Source organism: Asterias amurensis, chromosome 19 (assembly GCF_032118995.1).
Source record: "Asterias amurensis chromosome 19, ASM3211899v1".
NCBI lineage: Eukaryota > Metazoa > Echinodermata > Asteroidea > Forcipulatida > Asteriidae > Asterias > Asterias amurensis.
Window position 1 is genome coordinate 6,900,461 of NC_092666.1, and position 17,274 is coordinate 6,917,734.

At 39.9% G+C, this 17,274-nt stretch overlaps 2 long non-coding RNA genes across 2 annotated transcripts; both read right to left on the reverse strand.

Annotated features, from left to right (window-relative positions):
• Positions 1 to 1,615: 1,615 nt before the first annotated feature.
• LOC139951251 (uncharacterized) lies at positions 1,616 to 8,133 on the reverse strand. Its single transcript, XR_011787742.1, has 3 exons — positions 8,001 to 8,133; positions 7,340 to 7,501; positions 1,616 to 1,660 (listed from the first exon to the last, which is right to left on the reverse strand). It is a non-coding gene; the product is annotated as an uncharacterized lncRNA (long non-coding RNA).
• A 5,430-nt stretch (positions 8,134 to 13,563) lies between these two features.
• LOC139951605 (uncharacterized) lies at positions 13,564 to 15,531 on the reverse strand. Its single transcript, XR_011787807.1, has 3 exons — positions 15,364 to 15,531; positions 14,873 to 15,004; positions 13,564 to 14,604 (listed from the first exon to the last, which is right to left on the reverse strand). It is a non-coding gene; the product is annotated as an uncharacterized lncRNA (long non-coding RNA).
• Positions 15,532 to 17,274: the final 1,743 nt, after the last annotated feature.

Genomic DNA, 17,274 nt, shown 5'->3' on the forward strand with positions numbered 1-17,274 from the left:
TGGTCTTTATTCATCAAATGAAAACTTATTGCAATATTGGTGAAATTATCCACCATCTTGAAAAATAACCACATGGATGCTAATCATGGCCACCCGTTCATACGCAGGAAATTCCCTTCAAAGATTTATACCCTTCAAAAATGGACCATAACACTTCAAACTTAATGGATTGTGGGGTGATGTTCCAAGGTTATTTATTGTCTAAATTACTTTCAGGATAATTTCTATTCAATCACGATGCATCAAAAGGGATACATCATTGTAAAGGTGCTGTTTAATAACATGGATTTCTCAAATAATTAGATTTTAATCTATAGATTTTAAAAGGGGTTGTCCCACTAGATTGAATGGCACCAACACGCATAAACATAAAACTGACTGTTTATTGTGTTGATCCTAATTCATCATTTGACGTTTGTGACTTTTGTTTTAAGGAAATATATACCGTAAGAACCGTTTGCTTTTTAACATTTTATAATCACTGCGTACTATTTTGAAAATACCATTGTAAGATATCTATTTAAAATGCGTACATTTTAAGTGCATAAAACTTCTATCCTTTTGTTGATAATGAGTTAAATTAAGTATATATACTGTAATTAAAAACACCCCGACCGATTTAAACTTTGTAATGAACTGAGTTTTTTGGGGGGTTGATGCAACACAATTACATTCGAGTGCCTTCAAGTTTAAGTTGACCATTAATAGTGAAAGATACGAGAATCGGATCCGTCTCATTGTTCCAAACTCTAATAAAACAAGGTACCCTGTTTGTTCGAAAACTTTTCTTGTTGATATGTTGAAACTGATTCTCTAGGATCTCAAATAATTAAATAAGCTTTTATTGACGCAGAAGAACAACATAGACAATAAAGACAATTGCAATTTTGTCCACAGACTGAAATAAAAGCGTTGAAACCCATCCTGTTAAAAAGTTACAAATTGAAATGCACAGAGAGCTTAAGATATGACCAATTTGTCTGTAGTAAATACTCAAGGTCATTGAAGCCCAGTGTGAAACCGCAAACTGGCCCTCGGGAGACCCCCTGCTTGTTTTCCAGTAGATAGCAATCTAAACACTCTGCGGTTTGTAAACAAATGATCTCTGGTGAAGGCCAGTCACTGCGAGCTCGTCCTATAGCCCGTCCGATAAAGTAATCACTACAAGGGAATTGAACATGGGACAGAAACCTGGTCCTGGACGGGCGCCCGTCTGTTGGCTGTCCAGGATGAGTTTTGACAAGGTCCCTTAGCCCCCAGGATTAATGCCCATGGCGAGACACAGGGTTGGTCTTACACAGTGCAATACTTTGGCTTCATGATCAAGGTGGTCAAAAAGATTGGGGGGGGGGGACATTTGATATTGTGCCCCTCTCCCCTTGTCACACCCCACCCCCACCTATTTGATGCCCACCACCATTAGTAGAATTTGAAACTTTGTATGGTGGAATTATAACTATAAGAACATTTTGTGATAACACCGTGTGAGTCTCTTTTTGAATAGTGTTGGTTAGGAAAAGAACTATTGGTTAAAGACTCATGTTTCTATTAATATACGCTGATCATCTACAGGAGAAAAATCATTAGAAAGACTGTACTTACGGTTTGTCTAGACGCTACTGCTCGCCGAATGTACTTCTGTAGGGCTTCTCTACGCAACCTACAATAGACAACAAATATCGGACAAATTTACATCAGCTGCTGTTAAACGAAGAAATTCAGTCTGAATGATCTACATGTGTAGTTGCATGTTTTGTGTGCATTTGATCACTAGCACTAGGCATAGTTAATTTTTTACAGTATTACATTTAACAATCACCAGTTTCTTAAAAGCTCAGAAATGCCTAGTTCATTTTGATGGGCCATAATAAATAATTTGCAGATATTAATTACCTATTTGTCTTTTTAAAGACAAATTTGTCTTTTTAAAGACAAATAAAGCACTTGTGTTTTAATCCAACGAAGTCTTTTGGGGAAAAAAGTACCTACATGTGAGGTGAAACTAAACATGGATTGGAAATCACTAACAAGGCAATACTTTTTTTAGAAACCTCTTTCATCAGTGAAAAGGGTACAAAAGAATTTAGGCTTTGCATGGTGAGGTTATCAATTGTATTTGGTTTGCGGTAACAAACACCATGTGTGTTTCTACTTGCCAGGTAGAGTTTGTTCTTTAGAGAACTGTCTTGCTTTATTTTACTACCGCAAAGAGTAGAATATCAGATTTTGGGGAAACTTGTTCTGAAAAGAACTGTCCTGCTTTGTAAATATACCCTGGCGCAGGTATAGAAAATTGGCTGGGAAAACTACTTTAGCTTTATAGGATCATAATTAACTGCACTACCCCGGAGTCAGTCTCTTGACGATGACTAGAGCAAGCTAGTCAAAATGTTGAGACCAATTCAAGAACTGAATAGTGATTTGGTTCCCTATTGGGCAATCCATATAGGCTTCTGCTTGCTTTTTGTTGATATGTCTCTAATTATTTTACTAATAATGCAAAAGTTATACATTTCTACTTATTGTTGCTGTGTGTTTTGAAGTTTTTAAAGCCTGGGTGAATAAATAAATAAACAAATAAATAAACTACTTGTCCTCTGCATTGTTCTCACTAAGCCTCTTCCTTGATTCAACCTCTTCCCTGCAAACAGCCAATCAAAACAAACAAAGCTCGGTAAATAACACCAAACTCACAAATCTCAACTCATGTTAATCCGGCATGGTTAGGCCTGTCGTCTTCTTGATACTCCAAGGGTTTATGAAGATGCACCAAAAATTCAATCCATACTCAGTGATACTGCCTCTTGAAATACATAATTCTAAAAACACCCCCTTTCTGGAGCTCCAGCCCTGGCCCCACGCGTCGACCTGGTATTCTTTTAAAACGTAAGAGCCCATAATTTAATAACAACAAGTATGCTAGTAGCTGGGTTAAACAACAAAGGAACCGCAGTTGAAATGACCAGATAGAGAAAGGACCAATAACACTATAATTAATACCAGTATCAGCCACCAGACTTGAGATTTGCTGAATTGGGCCCGCCAGACACCCCCCCCCCCCTCTCCTGGGTTAAACATCTGAGGAAAACCAAGTTGAAATGACCAATGATGACACTATTCCCAATACCAGTATCAGCCACCAGACAAAGGTTTTGCTGCATTAGGCCTGCCAGACCCCCCCCCACGTTAAATATCAGACCCCCTTGTAAACCAAGTTGAAATGACAAATGATGACACTATTCCCAATACCAGTATCAGCCGCCCGACAAAACATTTGCTGCATTTTTATTTATTTATTTATTTTAAATCTTTAGACATACACAATAGTTGCAAGTTGTACAGGGGCTGTCAAGGCTAAAACAAAAGTAAAAAACTGTCATCAAAAGATGTGTAAAACCAGACCCCTGCCAACGATAAAAAAATAATTATACAATATAAAAAGGTGATTGCACTGAAACATTTAAGAATCACACAATAGAAATCATTAAAACACAACAAAATCAGACTATTGAAAACAAAAAACTACACCCACAACAAAACACCGCAGCGATAAGAGGAAGGGACAACAATTGAAAATAATAAAAAACATAGAATGGACTAAAAACCCCCAGAAAAAATAAAATTGGCACAGAGTGCACCCTCACAGATTCATGCCAACCCACTGGGCTCGAGGACAACGATAGCAGAGAGCCTCCCCAAACACCACCCAAAAAGCACAAAGACCCCTTAGACAATTAAAACCACTAGCACTTTTAACATACTAAAAATTCCCCCCTCAGCTTCATACGAAAGGACTTGTACCCCTCCAAAATCAAAACATTCCTGGTATCCAAAGTGAGCTCTGAGAACATTTTAGGAAAGCGAACAATGGTAGAAAATTTATAAGCATCCGTCCTAGGTTTTAGGTGATGAAAAGTGAGCAGTTCTGTGTGACGGGAGTTAACTTTAGACAGATTAGTTAAGTCATTCATAAAACTATACCGAGTGGACATCAACAGTTTTACAATAAAGCAAATGTTTAAAAAAATTCTTCTGTCAGACAGCAACATAAGACCCAGAGTCTTCAGTCTTTCTTGATAAGGCTGTTCCATATATGTTTGCCGAAGTATCATCCTGCTGGCTCTGCGCTGTACCGATTCGATTGATATGATGTGTTTTTTACGGTGAACCCACCAGACGGGTGAGCAGTAGTCCAAGATTGGCTGCACAAGAGTCTTGAACAAATGGAGCGATACGCACGAAGGACAGTTGCCAGAGATGAGGCGAATCAAACCAATCAGTCTATTACATTTTGAAGTAACAGCCTGCACTTGTAGATCCCAAGATAAGTTACTCTGGAATATACAGCCTAGAAGCTTGATGGAGTCCACACATTCCAGGGGGGAGTTTCCAAGATTGTATTCTGGTTTGCTCATACGTCGCCAAGTCAACCGTATCGATTTGCACTTGTCAGCATTTGAGCGCAAACAGTTCAATTTAGCCCAGTTAACTATAGTGTTTAGGTCCTTCTGAAGTAGAGAATCCGGCGCGTCAGTTGTAACATTTTTGAACAAAAATGTGTCATCTGCGTACTGTACAAGGTTTGAAGAAAGTTGAAGCTGAAGATCGTTCGCGTACAAAACAAAGAGCAGGGGGCCAAGTACAGAGCCCTGTGGCACTCCTGAACCGACCGGTAGCCAGTCTGAAGTACAGCCTTTGTAGACAACTCGTTGCAGGCAGTTTGTTACAAACGACTCAATCCAGTCAAGAGCAGCACCCTTTATGTTGTAGCAAAGTTGGAGTTTCTTAACAAGAATATCGTGGCTTATAGTGTCAAACGCACGACTGAAATCTAAGGAGATTACATCCACTGCAGGTACCCGTGCGTCCAAAGATTGAAGCCATCGAGAACTAGCTGACACCAATGCTGTAGAACAAGACCTCCCAGGAATGAACCCATGTTGCCGGTCAGCTACAAGTCCGTTGATTTGACAGTGGTCGAGAATTTGACGACACAAGATTTTTTCTAAAAGCTTGCAGATTATTGGAGTCAAAGAAACGGGTCTGTAATTGATCAAGTTGCTCTTTTCTCCTTTTTTGAAGACGGGCACTACATTAGCACGTTTCCACGCACTTGGAAGACAACCTGAAGCAAGAGTGTGGTTGTAAAAAGTTGTGAGAACAGGAACAATGGCTGGGGCAGCAAGTTTCAACATTTGGGCGCTAATACCACCAGGTCCATATGCTTTGTGTGCGGAAAGATTCCGAATCTCAGACGAAACTTGAGTTGAAGTGATGGAAAAACGTTCCAACGGGGGAAATTCCAACGTGGGAGAAGTGACACGGTCCTGGTCGGTGGATCCGGAGAAAAAACTGGCGAAAAGAGAGTTAAACTCATTTGCAATCCGAGATGGGTCACTTATATTTTCACCATTGATGAAATAAGAATTGGTAGATTGAGAAGATTTGTGTTTGGACTTCACAAAAGACCAGACAGTTTTCCGATTATCTCTTTTCTTAAACAAATCAGTTACGAAGTCACTGTACGCCCTTTTGGAGAGATTGCGTACTTTGATCCTGACAAGTTTAAATTGTTTCCAAGCTGTCTCAGTTCCACTTACACGAGCTCGTTTAAACAACCTTTGCTTCTCAAGGATGAGCCGATGAAGTTCCTCGGTGATCCAGGGCTTAGCTCTCTTGCTACCTTTTCGGACAGGAACACACTCCTTGACGCAATTGAGGAAGAAATCACTGAACGTATCCCAAGCATCGTTAATGTCGTTGTAGTCAATCACTCCCCAAGGAACTGCAGCTAGCAAAGTCTGGAAATGAACAAGGTCCGTTTTGTGGTACTGGAAGGTTTCCCTTACACGACGTGGTAATTTTCCAGGCGACCCGCGAATTAGGGGCCCGCCATCCAGGGGCCCGCCAGACACACCCCCCCCCCCCCCGGGTTAAACATCAGAGGAACAGCCTGAAACGCAGTTGAAATGACCATAGAGAATTAGGACGATTAACACTATTCTTAATACCAGTATTCAGCTGCCTGACAGAAGTTTTGCTGCATTGGGCCCGCCCGACACCCCCCCCATACTTAAGTAAACATCAGAGGAACCACCTCAAACAAAGTTGAAATGACCAATGACACTATTCCCCAAACCAGTATCAGCCGCCAGACAAGGTTTTTGCTGCATTGGGCCCGCCAGACTCCTCCTCTCCCAACCCCCAGGTTAAACATCGGAGGAGCCACATAAACCAAGTTGAAATGACCAATAACACCATTCCCTATACAAAGTTGGGGGGGGGGGGGAGCAGAGCGTCTGCCAGGCCAAATGCAGCAAAACATTTGTCTGGCGGGTGACACTTTGTTTTTGGAAAAGTGTTTTTGGTCATTTCCACTCGGTTGCAGGTGGTTCCTCCGATATTATGTCAAAGGGGCGGAGGAGCGGGATGTCTGCAGGCCTAAGCAGTTTGTCTAGCAGTTCATACATGTGGATGTAAAGGGTTTTAAACCAGAAAGGGCTTTCAACCTTTTTCAGTTGCTCAAATCTCTTGGTGTTATCTCCTTTCATAAATTTTGAACAAAAGGTTGTATAAACCTAGAGTTTTCAAAGTAGCAGAGTATAGCTTTTGCTCTTTTCAGATTTCCAAAAATTAAATAAAAAATGACAAGGGTCGAAAGACAACTCATTTTGCCTTAAAGCATCATTGTACAAACTTAAAGTCACCTGGAAGTAGAATTTTTTTCTTTCAAACATAAGAGTATATAATTTTTTTAGTAATTGTTTGTCACGATTTATATGTTAAAAAAATATATAAAGTTGTTTGGGGGGCTGACTCCGCCTACCCCTTTTGTGACGCCATTCGAGGCAGACTTTGCCTGCAATGCGTATAATAAACACACGTGCAAAGTACATGTACGTCCAAGTCGTGAGTTGGTACATTTCAAAAAGTGTTTTTCTGCATTCAGCAGCAATACACCTGGTCGGCATTGCCGGAAAAAAACTTTTGTTTTTGTTTTTAAAAGTACAAACTCACGACTTGGTCCGTACATTTTGCAATTGTGTTTACTCTACGCATTACAGGCAAAGTCTGCCTCGATTGACATCACGAACAGCGCCTTCTCGGGTCGGGGTCTACTGTTAAATTTGTAAATAACATAAGAACTGATTTTTTAAAACCTTAGTTAACTGATTCACATTCCACTCATCAAAACACATTAGTGACAAAAGCTTTATTTTTAAAAAATACCACTTCCAGGTGACTTTAAGAGCCCAATAAAACTTCTGCCCACAAATTAATCACAGAAGATGTTCAACTGCCCCACTGGCTGATGACCATTATGCAATACAAGACCTACCATTGGAACTAGTTGTGGTATTGGCAGTCTGTTTTTCAGCTGAAGTGCCAGGCGGAACATGTCAGTACTGGGCAGGCCCGCCCACCGTCGCCCACCATGGCTACAACACTGATCATCACCAATGAAGGTAAGTATTACAGTTCCAACATCAAGAGTACTGTACTGTTAACAAAAAAGGTGAAAGCAAATGAGAAAATTCACTTACCTTCATCCATTGTTGAAATGAACGAGCTTTACCACTGATTGGTGATGTCTTTACCTCTTCCACAGAATAGAAGAAGCAGGCGTGGGTAAACAAAGCACACATCACATATCCGTAGACAACGAAACAGGCCTAGGCCTAGTGTCAATTATTATAATTCTTTTTTTATAGGTAATACAGCATGTACACAAAACAATGAGATCAACTGGATTATTATTAGGCCCAAAGAGAAGAGACACAGCACTAGTAACCTTAATAATCAACCACTTGATGATTGGGTACTCCGGAACTTCTGTAACTACGGTAAAACACTACCATATCGTAACTGGTAAATAACAAACATTCCCATGCACGCAGCAAACCATCAATGATTGATCATCACACTGATCACGAGCCCCATACTTAAAAATACCAATATCCCATCTTTAGAGATAACAAAAGAAGAAAAGTCCTACTCACTTCTATACTGCACGCACGGGCGAGAATTAACTGGTTGATGGATGAAGAATAATCTGTAATTTTTAAGGCGATTTCGTGAAATTATTGGAGAACATTGGTGAAGAACAATTGGCGATATAATTTGAATCATAATGAAATTAGCCTGTCAATAGAGGGCGCTATCAAAGTTCAATTTGTATGACTTTTTCCAATATTTTTGTGCAGAAATCCAGCCTTCTATTTATTTGGTCGTTATTATACAGCATTTTTCATAATATGAGCAGTGGAATGTATTGCCTGCCAGGAAATAGACTGGAACGTAGGCCTAATTTCATTATGCCTGGAAGCACAAACACTTGCTAAGCACAGAAAAATAGCTTAAAGGCAGTGGACACTATTGGTAATTACTCAAAATAATTATTAGCATAAAACCTTACTTGGTAATGAGTAATGGGGAGAGGTTCGTAGTATAAAAGATTGTGAGAAACGGCTCCCTCTGAAGTGGGTAGTTTTCGAGAAAGAAGTAATTTTCCACGAATTTGATTTCGAGACCTCAAGTTTAGAATTTGAGGTCCCGAAATCAAGCATCTGAAAGCACACAATTTTGCGTGACAAGGGTGTTTTTTTCTGTCATAGTTATCTCGCAACTCCGACGACCAATCGAGCCCAAATTTTCACAGGTTTGTTATTATATGCATGTTATGTTGAGATACAGCAAGTGGGAAGACTGGTCTTTGACAATTACCAATAGTGTCCAATGGCTTCTGGCGACCCCAAAATTTAATGTAAGAAGCGTCACTGCGGTAATGCTTCTCAGATTGTGTTTCTATAGGAACTATTCTTCCCATTATGACAATGAAACTCTGAAAAACCAGTGGAAAAAAATTTAAGTGGTAAGAAGTACGACAGCTTTGGATAGTACAATGCATCGTTTAAGAAGTACATTTACGTCCGGGTATGGAAAACGGGGTACCACTTTTTATTCCCTCCCCTCCCCCCCCCCCCCCCAAATTGAATATAAAAGCATTACCGCAGTAACGCTTCTCGGATTGTATCCCTATTGTATCCTAATTTGACTAAATTCTTTCCAGTTGGACCATATTGAACTCTGGAATGCCATAAAACTGTATACATGCGGTGAGGAGTAGGGCCTATAGCAGTTGGATAGTAAGCCCTACAGTGCAAGTTTTAGATAAAAAAATTATACTTCGCTTCCTGTTACAAACGCTTGACCCCCCCCCCCTCCCCGATCATAACACGCATTACCGCGGTAATGCTTCTCAGATTATATTCCTATTGGGATTATCCTTCCTATTTTTATTCTCCCAAAAAATTAAAATGAGAAGCGTTAAAGGGAAGGTACACGTTTGGTAATTACTCAAAACAATTAACTTAAAAACTGACTTGGTAACGAGCATTGGAGAGCGGTTGTTCATGGTATAAAACATTCTGGGAAACGACTCCCTCCGAAGTAACGTAATTTTTGAGAAAGGGGTTATTTCTAACTAAAATATTAAAAGACTTCTAGCTAGAAGTATTTTATTCCTAGCTGCAAGCACACCAAATGTTTTCTCGCAACTTCGATGGCCAATTGAGCCCAATTTATGACAGGCTTGTTATTTTATGCTTATGATGGGATACACCAAGTGAGAATACTGGTCTTTGACAATTACCAAACGTGTACAGTGCCTTTATTGCCTCCCAGATTGTATTCCTATAGATAATATTCAACTTTCAAATAATGGGTCAGTAAAAACTTATAACTGCGGTGAAGCTTAGTAAACAGCTTTAGATAATCGCATTTTGAGAAACATTTCATCTTTTTTGTACATTATGGGGATGAAAAAGGTGTAACAATTTTGAACCCCTCTCACAAATTGAACATAAGAATCGTTACAGCGGTAATGCTTTCCAGCTTGTATTCCTATATAAAGGGAAAATTCTTTCCATGTTGACACAAATTACACAGGTTTTTAAAAACGCAATCACTTTTTGAAATGTTTTGTTGCAGATTAATTCTATGTTTGAAGTGCTGGCATAAAGAATCGTTAACCAACGGTCTTTAAAACAAACACTTCTCAAAACAGATGTTTTACTGTGTACTATCTCTTTAATAAAACTTCCACCGTGCAAAGTTTCAAATCATATCAAAGGAAATTACTGACTGGGCAAATTGTAAATGATTTTGGGGTGAACAAAGACAAATTCACTGGAGTGGGATACAAACCAAATAACTTAAGGTTTTTTCCGGATTTTTTATAGGTTAACAAATCATAATTCACACAGGCCCCTTTTCCTTTGACATTTTGACAAAACAATGCACGGTTGTTTTACAGGGCAGGGGTATTTCTACTATTTTTTACAATGATCAGTCTACATCACACAGTTGTTTCCTGTTTCACATGACCAATGCATTTATTTTACTCAAAAGCCATACTTGTACACTGAATGTTAAGCTCTATTTTTCTCTGCCTCAATAAACAGCTTTGTTTATTGGTTATCCTTTACAAAACCAATTGTTTGTACTTGATTTCATGAAGATAAATGTAAGTTTGAATGAATAAAAACCTGGCAACACAAATTGAACATTTTAAAACTTACTATAGCTTAGACCTAATGGCAAAAGAAAACACTTCAAAGTAAAGTGATTGATAATTATGTTAATGAGCATTACCAGCAATGACATACGGATACTAAAAATAACATAATGCCAGGGAGCTGATACACAGTCGAGTTATGATAATGCATTAAAGTTAATAAACTGCAAACTAAGAAAGCTTAGACGGAAGTTTTACTGAAAATTCATGAAATTTATAAAAATCCATTCATAAATACCCAAGACAGTTTCGCTACTCCTATTGGTTGAGAGCGCTACACCTGAGGTGTTTAAATGGTTGAGAATGACCAGGGCCCAATTTTATGGCTCTGCTTACCGCCGAATTCCGCGCTTACCATCACGATTCCCCGCTTACGTGCAAGCGCCAAATTTCTGAGGTAGGCTTTTAAGCGTAGAATGCCTAGAAGCGTGGAGTAGGCTTGCGCAAAAGCCAAAATTCGTCGCAAGCCCGTGAAATACACTTGCCATATACACAGAATTCACTGCTTCCGTAAGCGCTGATTATTTGCTTACGGCAAGCAGAGCCATGATATTGGGCCCAGCTGGAGCTGTTTATAACCAGCTTTCAAAAGCCAAAATTTGCCGCTAACCCGTGAAATATGCTTGCTGTATACACAGAATTCCCTGCTTCGGAGAGCGCTGATTCTCTGCTTACTGTAAGCAGTGCCATGAAATTGGGCCCAGCTGGAGCTGTTTATAACCGGTTTTATGTGCTAGCCTTTCAAGCGTAGAATGCCTAGAAACGTCATGCGCAAAAGCCAGAATTCGCCGCTAACCTGTGAAATACGCTTGCCGTATACACAGAATTCCCTGCTACCGTAAGCGCTGATTCTCTGCCTACCGTAAGCAGTGCCATGAAATTGGGCCCAGCTGGAGCCGTTTATAACCGGATTTCATTGCTAGCCTTTTAAGCGCAGAATGCCTAGAAATGTGGAGTAGGCACGCGCAAAAGCCAAAATTTTCCGCTAACCTGTGAAGTACGCTTGCCGTATACACATAATTCCCTGCTTCGGTAAGCACTGATTCTCTGCTTACTGTAAGCAGAGCCATGAAATTGGGCCCAGCTGGAGCTGTTTATAACCGGCTGGCTTCCGCGTGTCAGGCTTGCACGTACGCCAATATACTCATGCCAAACACGCAATTCATAGCTTTTAGTAACAGGGCGTAATGTAAGTGCGCACACATATCTATTTCTAAGCGCGCTTTTTAACAAAAGGGCATTACTATTAATGGGAATAAAAGAGTAGTGACTTGTTCTTAAACGTATGTTGCCGTGCAATAAAGGCCCTCGCCATCTGCTGGGGCCTTTATCACCTGGCAATGACCCTGCTGGTTTTAAAAGGCCAATAAAGAACTCGTCGCTTCCCTTTTGTTCCCCTATCAAACGTCCATCAATTGAACAGATAAACAGTTCTTGAACTTGGTTCATGATCTGCTCTAATGAACATGTTATGAACTGTTTTAGGCATGGTCATTGACTGATCATGAACATTCTTGAAAGTTCATCGAGCCTGATGGGGTTACTGGTTTAAAATGCATAGAGCTATATATACATACGTATATACAGCTGTATTGTTTGATGACAATTAGTTAACAACAGGGTGGACCACGTGAAGGTTGTCATCTCCCACCCCACAAAAGGGATCGTAATAAATTTGAGTGTGTAACCATTACAACAATTGCTTATTTGTAATGTTACCCCTCTCTGAAAATTATTTATCATTATTATTATTTTATATTATTATTATATAAAATCTTGTTAATGAGTACTCTATTCAGCTAAGACAATGCCATGACCTTTGTAATTATTCAACCTTGTTAATGAGTACTCTATACAGCTAAGACAATGTCATGACCTTTTTAATTATAAAACCTTGTTAATAAGTACTCTATACAGCTAAACAATGTCAATACCTTTGTAATTAAATAACCTCGTTAATGAGGACCCTATGACATTGTCAATACCTTTGTAATTAATTAACCTCGTTAATGAGTACTCTATGACATTGTCATCACCTTTGTAATTATATAACCTCGTTAATGAGTACTCTATGACATTGTCAATACCTTTGTAATTAAATCACCTCATTAGTGAGTACTCTATGACATTGTCATCACCTTTGTAATTAAATAACCTTGTTAATGAGTACCCTTTGACATTGTCAATACCTTTGTAATAATTAACCTCGTTAATGAGTACTCTATGACACTGTCATCACCTTTGTATTTATATAACCTCGTTAATGAGTACTCTGACATTGTCATTCCCTTTGTAATTAAATAACCTCGTTAATGAGTACCCTATGACATTGTCAAAACCTTTGTAATTAAATCATCTCATTGGTGAGTACTCTATGACATTGTCATTCCCTTTGTAAATAATTAACCTCGTTAATGGGTACTCTATGACATTGTCATCACCTTTGTAATTATATAACCTCGTTAATGAGTACTCTATGACATTGTCATTCCCTTTGTAATTAATTAACTTTGTTAATGAGTACTCTATGACATTGTCATCACCTTTGTAAATATTTAACCTCATAATGAGTATTCTATGACATTGTCATGACCTTTGTTAGTTATTTACCTCGTTAATGAGTACCCTATGACATTGTCAATACCTTTGTAATTAAATCACCTCTTTAATGAGTACTCTATGACATTGTCATGACCTTTGTAATTAAATAACCTCGTTAATGAGTACTCTATGACATTGTCATTCCCTTTGTAATTAATTAACCTTGTTAATGAGTACTCTATGACATTGTCATAACCTTTGTAATTAAACAACCTCGTTAATGAGTACTCTATGACATTGTCATTCCCTTTGTAACTAAATAACCTTGTTAATGAGTACCCTATGACATTGTCATCACCTTTGTAATTAATTAACCTCGTTAATGAGTACTCTATGACATTGTCATCACCTTTGTAATTAAATAACCTTGTTATTGAGTACCCTATGACATTGTCATGACCTTTGTACTGAAATAAACTCGTTTAATGAGTACTCTTAACCAACCTCCATTTTCACACGACACAATGGCATGACCTTTCACATTAAAAGCTTTATGCAGAGTTACCAACAAAAAACCATGGTGGCCACCATGTAAGCTACCCCAGAACAAATACCATGTAAACAATTAGACTAATAAATAATTGATAGACAGAATGACACATTACAAAAGTTACATTTTATATTTGATTCATTATTCAAATTAAGTAGTAACAATACAAAACTTAATGTCTAATAAACACTTAAACACACTCATTAAAAAAAATTCTCTTTTTATTTGTTATGAATTTACTACAAATAAAATTATGTTGTTTCGTATTTTGTAATTAGCAAACTGCATTACAAACTAACTTAACTTGTTTCATGGTTGTAATGCGGTACTTCGTTACGCACATGAAACTTTTACATACTTGCAATAAGGTACTTTATTGCAAGCATGTTATAATTACATGATTGTAATGAAGTACCTCATTACAAACATGCAACTGTTGTATGTGAATACATGAACTTGTATAGTACCTCGATACAAGTTTATTATGTATTCTGTCTACATACTTGTAATGAAGTACCTCATTTCAAGTATGTTGACAATATTTCTAAAAGCACATATACTTCCAAGAATGAATTAAACAGGCCAACGAAATGTGAAATCTTCACAAATCTTTTTCTTTTTGTTATTGTAAGTGACATAATATCTAGCCTATGTGGCTCCATACTGCAGAAGGAAGGCTTCTTCATCACCATTCCACCTTGATCTTTCTTGTGCTTGTTGCTTGATGTCATCCATCTAAACGCCAACTTGGTCTGTCTCTTCGTCTCATTCGTGTACTTGGGTTCCATTCTGTTGACAATGTGTTCATCTGTTGTCATGACGCCTTAGATGAGGTGGTGATGATGATGTTGTATGCTATGCTGATTTTAAATGGTACTGCATAAGGTGGCTCAGCATCTTGATGTGTCCAACTCAAAGTTGTTCGACTGCGTTAGTCCTGTAATATGATCAAAAACCGAAAAATAAACCAGTTAGATTGCGACTTGGATTTAAAGATCGAAGATTTGTGCATAATAGTAACAATAATGGCTTTTTATAAAGCATGCATATCCCTCACTCAGTGACGCTCCTGGCCCTTTAACATGCGGTATTCGTGCAAGGTAAATGGGACTAACTTTAATTATGAGATCCAAGAAATGTCTATTTTATGCACTTTAATTGATTTCTAAACTTTCAACTCAAGCTTAACTTAAAAGACATCTTACCTTCATATTCCATTTTGGACCCTGGTATGTAGCTGCCTCAAGCCATGACGTGTCTCTCTCTCTCTGTACTGTGCTGTCACATCTTCATGGTCCATGTTGACGGGATGGCTGGTAAGCAGTCGTCACAATCATCTGAAAGAAAATTACAATGTACTACATTAGTACAAACCATATAAAGACATAGATCATCAGGGGCAAATTTCATAGAGATGCTTAGAGGCACAAAAAGGATCCAAGCATAAAATAATAGAGAACTGTTTTAGCAATATTTTCTGCCTAAACAGCTCAATTAAATTGGTCCCAGACGATCATCACTAATGCTTAAACTGACTTTTAAAGCAATTTTAAAGGCATTTATCGAAGTAAAGGAACCTTGTAGGGGATGAGACTTCCAACACCATCTGGGGGTCTAAACCAACATGTTTTCTACAAGGGACCAAGGGTTTAACCGAGAGCCCTTGAATTAACAAGATCATTTTCTAGCCATCTACCAATGATTGATGTGCTTCAATCACATGGGATGATGTCCTCTAGGCAGGCACCCTCTGGGATGTGGCTCGTAGTCAGGCACCCTCTAGGATGTGGCTCGTAGTCAGGCACCCACTGGGATGTAGCTCGTAGTCAGGCACCCTCTGGGATGTGGCTCGTAGTCAGGCACCCTCTGGGATGTGGCTCGAAGTCGGGCACCCTCTGGGATGTGGCTTGTAGTCAGGCACCCTCTGGGATGTGGCTCGTAGTCAGGCACCCTCTGGGATGTGGCTCGTAGTCAGGCACCCTCTGCGATGTGGCTTGTAGTCAGGCACCCTCTGGGATGTGGCTTGTAGTCAGGCACCCTCTGGGATGTGGCTCGTAGTCAGCACCCTCTGGGATGTGGCTTGTAGTCAGGCACCCTCTGGGATGTGGCTTGTAGTCAGGCACTAAAAAGATTTAAAAAAAACTCGGCTAGGACAAGCACTTTTAAAGGCATTTATCGAAGGAAAGGAACCTTGTAGGGGATGGGACTTCCAACACCATTTGGGGGTCTAAACCACCATGCTTTGTAAGATGGACCAAGTTTTAAACCGAGACCCAATGAATTAACAAGATCATTTTCTAGCCATCTACCAATGTTTGATGAACTTCAATCACATGGGATGATGCCCTTTAGGCAGGCACCCTCTGGGATGTGGCTTGTAGTCAGGCACCCTCTGGGATGTGGCTCGTAGTCAGGCACCCTCTGGGATGTGGCTCGTATTCAGGCACCCTCTGGGATGTGGCTCGTAGTCAGGCACCCTCTGGGATGTGGCTCGTAGTCAGGCACCCTCTGGGATGTGGCTCGTAGTCAGGCACTAAAAAGATCCACACAAAAAAACTTGGTTAGGGCAAGCACTTTTAAAGGCATATATCAACAGAAAGGAACCATGTAGGGGATAGGACTTCCAACACCATTTGAGGGTCTAAACCAAAAAGTTTTCTAAGAGGGACCAAGTCTTAAACCGAGACCCCTTAAATTAACAAGATCATTTTCTAGCCATCTACCAATGTTTGATGTGCTTCAATCACATAGGATGATGTCCTCTAGTCAGGCACCCTCTGGGATGTGGCTTGTAGTCAGGCACCCTCTGGGATGTGGCTTGTAGTCAGGCACCCTCTGGGATGTGGCTTATAGTCAGGCACCCTCTGGGATGTGGCTTATAGTCAGGCACCCTCTGGGATGTGGCTTATAGTCAGGCACCCTCTGGGATGTGACTCGTAGCCAGGCACCAGAAAATACAACTGCGACTGCAACTGCGACTGCGACTGCAACTGCGACTGCAACTGCGACTGCAACTGCGACTACTACTGCGACTGCAACTGCGACTACTACTGCGACTACAACTGCGACTACAACTGCGACTACAACTGCGACTACAACTGCGACTACAACTGCGACTACAACTGCGACTACAACTGCGACTACAACTGCGACTACAACTGCGACTACAACTGCGACTACAACTGCGACTACAACTGCGACTACAACTGCGACTACAACTGCGACTACAACTGCGACTACAACTGCGACTACAACTGCGACTACAACTGCGACTACAACTGCGACTACAACTGCGACTACAACTGCGACTACAACTGCGACTACAACTGCGACTACAACTGCGACTACAACTGCGACTACAACTGCGACTACAACTGCGACTACAACTGCGACTACAACTGCGACTACAACTGCGACTACAACTGCGACTACAACTGCGACTACAACTGCGACTACAACTGCGACTACAACTGCGACTACAACTGCGACTACAACTGCGACTACAACTGCGACTACAACTGAGACTACAACTGAGACTACAACTGAGACTACAACTGAGACTACAACTGAGACTACAACTGAGACTACAACTGAGACTACAACTGAG